Genomic DNA, 11,043 nt, shown 5'->3' with positions numbered 1-11,043 from the left:
ACTACAGCGACACTAGAATATAATTTTCCTAATATAAATCAGTATTTCATACCTAGGTTTAAAAAGGATACTCCTTCCAACTTAATAGTTTGATAAAATTGCATGAGGAAACATTCTTTTAACAGTTACTCACCTCCTTAACCAGATTCCGTGGCGTATGCCATGCTGAGAGCTCACCTCTCAAGTATTGATGTAGTTTTTTATGGAACGTTTTCTTCTAGTGCATCTTCAGTCTCTACAACACCAAATAGATGAACATTTACTATGGATTAGACCCGTCCTTATTACGGCCAACTCTCAAACCAGACTGTTTAAGATCCTCTGAAATATCTGTGGTGGGAGGGATGGGGGTACAACAACTTCGTCAAGTTGGTTACCTTTATTAGTGTACCCTCAAAATATGGAATTTCTTATATTCGTCTGTGCTGTAATGCTGCAATACAAAATGTTCTCACACAAAAGAAAAGAAAATTGGTAGAAACCCGGATAAAGGTGGACTGCGTAGGTAGTAATGGCGTAAGTGCACCTCTTCAGGTGCACTGCAGGTATTACTGAAGGGTATTTGCAGCGTTCCTTTGGTCCCGTAGTTTACTTGCTTTATATTCTTCTACTTTACCTCCACCCCTGCTTCTTTTCTTTTGTCTTGCTGTCCAACCTCTCTTATCCTTTACCTCATAGTGTAATTAGGGTTTTACCATAATTGCACCTGTCAGCTGAACAATTGGAGGGTTCAATGAAGGATTATTTCCAATTCCTTGTTTAAAAGTAATGGCTAATGAAACTTATAACAAACTATTGAAGACTGGTACAAAATGAAATGGATAAGGGAGAGCTACAAAAGTCCACCGCGTAAGAACGAGGATATTACATACGGTAACTAACATATTCAAATCCCTTGTGTTAAAAAAAGCCTTTTCTTTTATTTTTTACTCTATAACTTACACCAAAATAGTGGCAGAGTTATGTCTAAACTGCTTTAAGGGATTTCAAGGAAGACAAAACTTTACCTTATTTCTTAAAGTTCATGATTTCCTGTTGACCTTGATTAAAAATTGGACAAAGAAATTTGCACCAACAAATGATTCCTCTAAAGAAAGGATAGATTAATACTATGAAGAACTGCAGAGTGTAATAGATGACATCCCCAAAAAATATATGAAAGTTTTGATTGGTGACCTCAATGATAAAGTTGGAAGGAATAATCGAGGTACAGAGAATGTGATGGGTGTTGAAGGTCTTGGCGAAGTTGCAAATGAAAATGGAGCACATTTTATAAGTTTTTGTTCAACAAACAATCTTGTTATTGGAGGTACTTTTTTCCAGCACAAGGACATCCACAAATATACATGGACTTCACCATATGGCAATTACAAAAATCAAATAGATCACATAGCTATTGATAAAGAAAGAAGGAATACTCTGAGAAATGTAAGAAGCTATAGAGATGCAGATATTGATAGTGATCATCAGCTCCTCATTGCCACACTGGAATTAAAACTGAAAGCACCCAACAGGAATATAGATAGAATACCTAAGTTTGACACAACCAAGCTTATAAAAGATAAACACGTAGAAATGTAGGCAATTGAATGTAGGAATCGATTTGCAGTTTTAGAGACCCAAGTGACGAAGAGCAGATAATTAATGAAGAATGGTGTGAAAATAAGAACATATATCAGTCAGTTGGTAGTGAAGTATTGAGAGATGCAGTTACAAGGAAAAACATAGATATCAATTGATACTTGGGATACTGTAAAAAGGAGATAAAGACAGAAATTGATTCCCGGAAATTTCCGAGGATATACTGAAAATTAAGTATTTCAGTATTGATATTGTAGTCAAAAGAAGTCAGGAAAGATTGAAGAGAATATTTAGACAAGAAGGCAGATGAGGCTGACAAAGGACAACTAAGAGTGGCTATGATGTAAGAATTGCTCATAGAATTATTAACGAGATCTCAAAAGAGAAGAAGCATATACCCATAAAAAGCAGAGACGGATCTGTTTTAAGAAAAAAAAAAACATGAAGAAAGGCAACGTTGAATGGAACACTTTAGTTCGGTCATGAATAAGAGATAGGAAGGGAATAATTTGATTGATATACGTGAAGCTGAGGTAGACCTTGATGTGCCCATGAATGAATTCAGTGAGTTTGAAGTCGAAGCTTTCGTTTAAAAAACACAAGATATGTAAAGCCCCTGGATACGATGGAATAACTGCTGAAATGGTTCTGGCCGAAAATTAAGTGACTTCAAGAATACTTACAAGATTATTTTGTAGAATGTGGTGTGAAGAGGCAAAACCTGATGAATGGAGCTAGGAGTGTTGGTGAAAATGGCAAAAATGGAGATCTGACTGATTGTAATAATTATGGAGGTATCACACGTCAGTTGTCATACAAATACATATTAAGCTTATTCTAAAGAGACTAGAGAGAAAGATATATGAAAATCTGAGAGATGAACAGGCAGGATTTCAAAAAGGTATAAGTTGTACAGACCATATTTTCATTTTAAGACATGTTGTACAGAGCAATATATAGAATACAGAAATCCACTTAAGACGGCATTATTAAGTTCCTCTTAAATATGTAATTGATTAAGTCTGATCATGAGCATAGCAAGAGCAAAATTAATGTTAACGGAGTCCTATCAAATGAATTTCCAGTGGACGATGGAGTACTCCAAGGGAATGTGTTGTTACATATGTTGTTCATCCTCCTCAAGTAATGCATAGAACAGTTGGTGATGGTAGGAGACTTTTTGTTCTGATCACTCACAGCAAACTAAACTGGTATGAGTGACCATGGCTAGTACAGATTTTCTGATCATGGTGATCCACAAACCCTTCGTGATATATATATATATATATATATATATATATATATATATATATATATATATATATATATATATATATATATATATGTATATATATATATATATATATATATATATATATATATATATATATATATATATATATATATATATATATATACACGTATGTGTGTATGTGAACTCGATGAAATTTCTCCAGTAACATAAAAATAACTCTCTCTCTCTCTCTCTCTCTCTCTCTCTCTCTCTCTCTCTCTCTCTCTCTCTCTCTCTCTCTCTCTCTCTCTCATTCAGCTATGTTTCAAAAGGCCTAGGTTCAATCAGAAAATATTCTGTATAATACAGTTCTTTGTAAAGTGAATAGAATATCTAGACTCGGTGAGTTCTCCTAGCACAGTAGAATCTACTGTGGGGAGTACTTCATTAATGCGAAGTTGCCGCATTAAAGCAGATGTTTCTAGTTTCTCTTAAAGGCCGTGGGAAGTAATTACTATAGGCAATGTTGACTTTAAAGCAGATATTCTTATTTTGTCCGAGTGGTATAGCGGTTTTGTTGGCATGGTGAATGGTAAGGGCGCTATTACATCAGCCAAAGATATTCCCTATAGAATACACTATTCTGTTGGTATTACATAATCGGGAATCTAAATGATAACATAGCAAATAACTAAAATTTCCTATAGCAACTACCGGGAACCAATATTCAAATTTGATGTTGCGAATAAAAAGATCCTCTAATGGGTTCACGTCGGCAATGTCAATAGCCATAACAACCTCCATTTTCAGATATCAAGTATACAACTATTATATGCCTTATACAAATGTCTTGCAGATCCGAGCTCAACTAGCGTGTGTATTATAAAAGGAAAACAGATTTATCAATAGAGGTTACGGTATTATTATCTTCCAAAAGGGATTTGAATAGACCAATTGCGCCTAATAAAAGAGGAAACACAAATACCATTAACATGTCTTTCCTGATCTTGATAACATTTGGAGTATATGCTGATCGGAAGATATTTTTTTTTTTTATCTAATAGCTTTCACAGTTCATAGCCAACATCTATTTCTCAGCATATATTCATGAAAATATACTTTATTACTCAATAATTGTGGTAGGAGAAACTTGATCGCGCAAGTAAATAAACTATTCATAACCCAATATTATCTTCCCATTGTTTACATACTTTACACGTCTTTGACACTAGATTTTAATTTGACGAATAATTTCCTGGAGACTATAACATTCACGACGAAAATAATCTAAAAGTCAATATATGTCAGCAAATTCTACAATCAAAAGAGACAAAATTGTATGATCGTTATCTTTTTTTTTTCCTGATTCTAATCCAATACTGAGGAGGCAATGAGTTAAGATGCGACACAAAATTGTAGAACAAAGCTTAGTCATTGCCACCTGGAAGGCCTATTCATTAGAAATACTCGTTTCGTTCACTGTGGAAATAATATCGAAAACTGTGGCAAATTGCCCCTGTGAGGAGATGAAAACTTAAATGCACTAAGGTTGAACTTTGCATAAATATGAAAATCAATAGGAAAAATGAAATTCATCACCTTGGCTGCATTATTGATAAAGTATTTTATTCAAAATTATAATCTAAAGACGGAGTTATCAGAGGGATGTACGATCCAATGTTATCAACTCATTGTTATCTACCATTTTATTACGAGCTATCATTATTTAGTTCAGGAGGTTCTACTTGAGCGTTTTGTCAGACAATGTTTCCCTTTATTAAGGGCTAAGTCCTTGTCAAGCATGATAGTTGAACAGGATATATGGTTCGACATTTGTACACATGCAGTATGGTGAAAAAAAAAATATTATTTTCTCAATAGACTAAGAGTGCTCTGTTGTTTTTGAGCACAAAATATATCCATGTTCCTTTTCATATAAAGGTTAAAAGGATTATCATATTTACTTATTTGCCACGGTAGTTCCGAGACAGCTTCTAAATCAAGAAACCGTATGGGCTATATTTATTTGCTAATTTACGTGTAGAACCCAAACTGAGAAAGGCAGAGAGAGAATAGGGTATTTCATGGGTAAAATTGTAGGAAACTAGAGTTCCTTTTAATGCAAAAGAATTAGCGGCAACCTCGTAACTATTTGCGAATATTCGGATGTTTGTTACCATGCACCAGCCCTGAAATTTTAGAATAAGAGGTAATAACGCTTATGCTAATCATTAAATGCAATCTAATTTCTAAACCGTAAGAGACACAGCAAGTAAGATTTGAATACGCTACAACAGAGATAGAACGCGACAAAGGAAGCACACACAGTACACCTGTTTTGATTACAAATATGAATTAGACCTACTGAGAGGGGGAATTAAATTGACACAATCTTGCATGTCCATTCATATGTATAAAGTGAGGGATTTTAACTAAAGTAATGGATATAAATACAAAAAACGGGAAAATAAACACAAAATGGTACAACTGTAAAAACGTGATGTAGAGAGATTTATTGCAAGGGGGAAAGTCAGTCGTCACAGAGAGAGAGAGAGAGAGAGAGAGAGAGAGAGAGAGAGAGAGAGAGAGAGAGAGAGAGAGAGAGAGAGAATTATAAGAGGTATTACTTCGACATACTTTAAACAATAACTAAAATGCATATCACGGGGAAAACAAATGCAAAGTTAACGCTTGAAAATCGTATTTATAAAAATATTTTCAAGGGAAGATTTGATTGTGATTCTATAACGAACTTCCCAAAAAGACCCTAGTTCTTTATTTCTGGCCAAAGAGTACGATATATAGAGCTTAATCTTTAGCTTAAAACTGGGAAAGTGCTTCCAATATTCACTAACTAAAGACAAAAGTTAGAATTCTAGGTGCCAACTAATTAATAAATATGGTAATAATATATTTTCTATTGTTTTGCGTGGGATTCTGTAATAGAAATATTTAAACATCCAAATAATCAAAAGAGAGAGAACTTCATAACCATACATCGCCATTTGAAATGACTTATATTCATTGAAGGTACATCATTTGTAATAAATAGATATTTCTGCTCTATTTTTTTTTCTTCAGATTAAAGATTCGTAGGGGTGCCTTTGTGTACTGGATAGTACACTGGGCGTGGGTCAGCATCTACTATAATCTTGCGCCCCAAATCTTTGCAGAACTGATTGTGCTGGCCCTGTTGCTCTAGAGTGCGGGTCGGCCTTTCAAATACTAACGTCTTTGTACAAAGCCTTGAATACTCTTATAAACACAAGTCAAAATTTTTTTCTTTAAACAGAATCAGGGAAGGATTAACTTTGGAAGGAGCTAGAGTCCAAGAGTGCACCCTCCTTTACTCAGGTCCAGCATTCTGTGAATTAACATAAATCTAAGCAGTACTGGCGGAATCATATTGCGGGCAGTTAAACGGACTAAATGAGGATAAAATTGTGATGTGTGAGTATACCACATACCATGGCTCAGGTTCTATTTTCTTAAGATATAATGCGCTCTTTATATGGCTATATATAATTCCTAAATTACCTCTTTATACATATGACAAACAATCAGACGGAGTAATAATGGAAAAACAGATGGAGTGATAATATCACTTCGAAGCTGAAATTTCAAATCATGCAACGTATATCAAACAAGATATGCTTCTTCATGGTTTCAGTTTATAATATATTGTTACAAACGTGCGCAAGATGCACATTCCTAAATGAGACCCCAAGAAAGCCACAAGTTAAAAAAAAGAAAATAGCATTTTGTCGCTAGTTCTGATGCAAAAAGATGAAAATCATGAACACACAGACATCAAATCATTCGTCTTCTCACCATTATATCCATCAATCGGCTTTTCCAATTACTAAGCTCTTACTAATCACCTAATATAGAAACAAAATAGCCAACAACAATTATAACAGGAAATAATTATAAGCATATATATACTTAAAACTATCAAACTGAGAAGCCATTCCGTTGCACATTACAGAATTGTTTATTCAGGAAAATTCTAGATACACATTAGTAAAATACTAATTTCGTTGTGTAACCTTAGTACTTATCAAATTCTAAAAAAAATTCAGGGCAATTTCACGATATTTCTTAATGATGCGTAAGAACAATCTTTATACGCCTCACTTTTATTTTGATTGCAATGTTTTATCAGTATATGCTGATATAACAATATAAAGATATGTAGTATGTTATCAATGCCTGATAATTATATTTTATTTGACGGTTGCTATCATGACGACTTAAGTTGGTACTTGAAATTTTTGGCAAAGGTAGCAAGTTAGCCAGGCCACCCGTTGAGGTATTACCGATAAAGCGTTATTGGGTTCATTGACTGGTCAGGCAGCACTACATTGGCCTTCTATCTGGTTACAGCTCATTTTCAATTTGCCTATACATACACCAGAAAGTATGGCCTATTCTTTACATATTCTCACCTGTTCTCATACACCTGACACCAGTGAAATTACTAAACAACCCCTCTTCGCTCAAGGAGTTAATTTCTGCACTGTAATTGTTCAGTGGCTACTTTCCTCTTGGTAACGACTCTTTAGCTGTGGTAAGCACCTCTTCTAGGAGAAGGATACTCTAAAATCAAACAATTGTTCTCTAGTCTTGGGTAGTGCCATAGCCTCTGTACCATGGTCTTCCACACTCTTGGGGTCGAGTTCTCTTGCTTCTGGAAACACTCGGGCACACTATTCTATCTTATTTCTCTTCCCCTTATTTAAGTTTTTATACTGTAGTTTACATATGAAATATTTATTTTAATGTTGTTACCGTTTTTAAAATATTCTATATTAATAGTTCCTTACTTTTCTTGTAGTTTATTTAATTCCTTATTTCCTTCCCTAACTGGGCTATTCTCGTTGTTGGAGTCCTTGTTCTTATATCATTCTGCTAGGGTTGTAGCTTAGCAAGTAATAATAATAATACTACTACTACTACTGCTACTACTACTACTACTACTACTACTACTAGTAGTAGTAGTACAAGTACTACTACTACTACTACTACTACTACTACTACTACTACTACTAATAATAATAATAATAATAATATTCCACTGCGGTCCCAAGGCCAACATACATTGGGACAAGGAGCTGTGTAACCTTGTAGAGGTGCAGTGGCTTAAGCCTACCATAAGACTGCTTGGGGGTTATGTTGGAACCTCTGTGACCTATTAGGAAGCAAAAGGCTTATGGATGGTACGAATTAACAGCTCTGAGGGCTCACGACAGGCCTAGCAAGCCGGTGAGCCGCTATAAATTGCTCATGAACCGCACGACTTGCTTCAGGACGGACCCATTGATCAAAGGATGCCCGGGCACATCCTGACTCGGAATGTTATTGGACATGGACAAGGAAGTGGAGCTTTGAGATTAGGAATAATTAATCTAAGTACTTTGCGAGGTAAGGAGGAGGAGGTAATCATGATGATGGAGGAGAGAAATATAGACATTTTGGGACTGTGTGAAACCCGTTTACCAGGAGAAGGAACAAAATTATTGCATAACAATTACCAATTACTTTACAAAGGTGGAAGAGCTGCATGACACGGAGTAGGCTTTATTGTGAGGGAAGAGCTAACTGGAAAAATTAGTCATGTAAATTACAAGAGTGATAGGATTATTGGCTTTTCCTTAAAGTTGGGAATGTTTCAAGCCAGTATAATTCAGGTGTATACACCACAGCAGGGCCGCCCTCAAGAAGAAAAGGAAGAATTCTACAGAGATCTGCAGGAAATAAAAGATTCTGTCCCATATGTAGAGAATGTATTAATAATTGGAGACATGAATGGACATATTGGGCAAGACAGGACAGGCATAGAGAGAATATTAGGAGCGTTTAGCATTGGAGACAGAAATAGAGAAGGAGAAAACATAATTGATTTCTGCATGCAAAACTAGATGTCCATAATGAACTCTTTCTATAATCATAGAGACAGCCACAAATGGACGTGGTATCGGTGGAACTAGGCCTTAGGAGTATACACTGAAAAATCAATGATTGACTTGGCAATAACAAATAACAAAAATATGGTAAGAGATGTAAAAAGTATTCCCTCTGTTTCATTCGATTCAGATCACAGGCTTCTCTTAATTAAATTAAAGACAGTGAAACCTAAACCAATTAAAAGTCAAGTGAGAGAAAGATTTATCCTAGAGAATATGAGAGAAGAGGAATGCTTAGTTAGATATCAAAACGAAATCAGTAGAGCTAAACAAATGCAACAGGAGAGCAACGACCCAAATGAAAAATGGAGACACTTTAAGATGGCTGTAGTAGGCGCTGCTAATAATACAGTGCAGAAGAAAAGAGTTCGAGGTAGGAGGAAAAAACAAACTGCTTGGTGGACTCCCACACTTAAGTCCGCTGTTACAAATAAAATGAAACTTTTCAGAAAATGGATGAAAACTTTGAGCTTGGAAGATCACAATAATTATAAAGAAGCCTTGAGAGAAACAGAAAGAATAAAAGCTCAAACAAAAAGAGAAACGTGGGAAAGAATAGGAGAAGACCTAGGAAATAATCTCCAAGGTACTAGAAAACTCATATATAGCACTGCTAAAAACTATAGAAAGGGAAGCCAACCACCCACTTATGTAATCAAAGACCCTATGGATGGGACAATTTTAACCGAACCCCGAGAAATTGAATTAGGATGGAAGCATCACTTTGAAACACTATTAAACAATGAAAATGATGACCTTGAAGAACATGTAGAATTTGATGTGGTTGGGGATGCAGAACCTGACATAACGACACAGGAAGTAAAAAATGCCCTCAAGAGGATGAGAAATGGTAAGGCCCCTGGAGTGGATACAATACCTGCAGAGCTCCTTAAAAACATGGGTGAGGATGGAGTCATTTGGCTGCTGGAACTAATCGACATACTCTGGAATGGACAAATACCACCTGAAGACTGGAGAAGAGATCTAATATGCCCAATCTATAAAAAAGGTGACAAGACAAATTGCAGCAATTATAGAGGAATATCCCTAATGTCACACGATTTTAAAGTATATGAAAGAATACTTGAAACCAGATTGAGAGGATATGTTGAACCAAAGCTGGGGGAATGGCAAAGTGGTTTTCGGCAAGGAAGAGGGACAACCGATATGATTTTCTCACTCAAGATGATATTCGAGAAAAGCTGGGAATGGAACAGGGACAGATATATTGCTTTTATAGACCTAGAAAAGGCTTTTGATAGAGTACCAAGAATGAAAATATGGGATGCCCTAAAAGACCCTTACTATGGAATCCCTGAGAAACTTATAAGAGCAATTTATTACACCTATCAAAACATCAAATCCAGAGTAAAAACAAATCAAGAGAATGAAGATTGGTTTGAAATTAAATCAGGAGTAAGACAGGGTAGCGTCCTTTCTCCACTTCTTTTTATATTGTTCCTAGACAAATGTATGAGGGAACGAGGCGAGGACGAAGCTGAAGATATGATCATCAACCTTCTGTATGCAGATGACCACGCAATGATAGCCCCCAACGCAGAAGCTCTCCAAGAAAACGTCAACAACTGGAATGCGATCTTAACAGCAAATGGAATGCGGATCAACAAGGATAAGACAGAGATTATGCACCTATCCCGAACACCAAACAACGTAGAAGTAGAATTAGAAGGTCATACATTGAAACAGTGTAGAAATTTCAAATACTTAGGAGTGGAGTTTTATGACCAAAACGATCCAAAACTGGAAATAACTACCCGAGTTCAGAAATTCAGTAACAATTTGTATCTGCTCTACCCACTAATGAAAGACAGAAACATACCTCGCAAAATGAAAACCATAATATACCTAGCTATTTTAAGACCAATATTGACTTCTGGCCATGAATCATGGACATTAACATCAAGAACTAGAAGCCAACTCCAAGCAGCTGAAATGAAAGCCTTAAGACTCATAAAAGGTGTGACAAGACTGGATAGACTACGAAATGAAGATATTAGAAGAGAACTGGGAGTGGAGGGGATTCTGGATTTTGTGGAGAGAGGACAGCTTAGATGGTTTGGACATGTCAAAAGAATGGAGAAAGAGCGATATCCTGTAAGGTTTTTGGAATGGACACCAGAAGGAAGGAGACCGGTAGGAAGACCAAAACTGAGATGGCTACAAAACATAGAGAGAGGAGTAGAGAGGAGAGGCTTCAGTTTGCGGGAAGTTGATGAGATGAGGCTCTATGAGGATCGCCAA

Source organism: Palaemon carinicauda, chromosome 8, assembly GCF_036898095.1.
Source record: "Palaemon carinicauda isolate YSFRI2023 chromosome 8, ASM3689809v2, whole genome shotgun sequence".
Classification (NCBI taxonomy): domain Eukaryota; kingdom Metazoa; phylum Arthropoda; class Malacostraca; order Decapoda; family Palaemonidae; genus Palaemon; species Palaemon carinicauda.
This window is presented reverse-complemented; position numbering follows the sequence as displayed.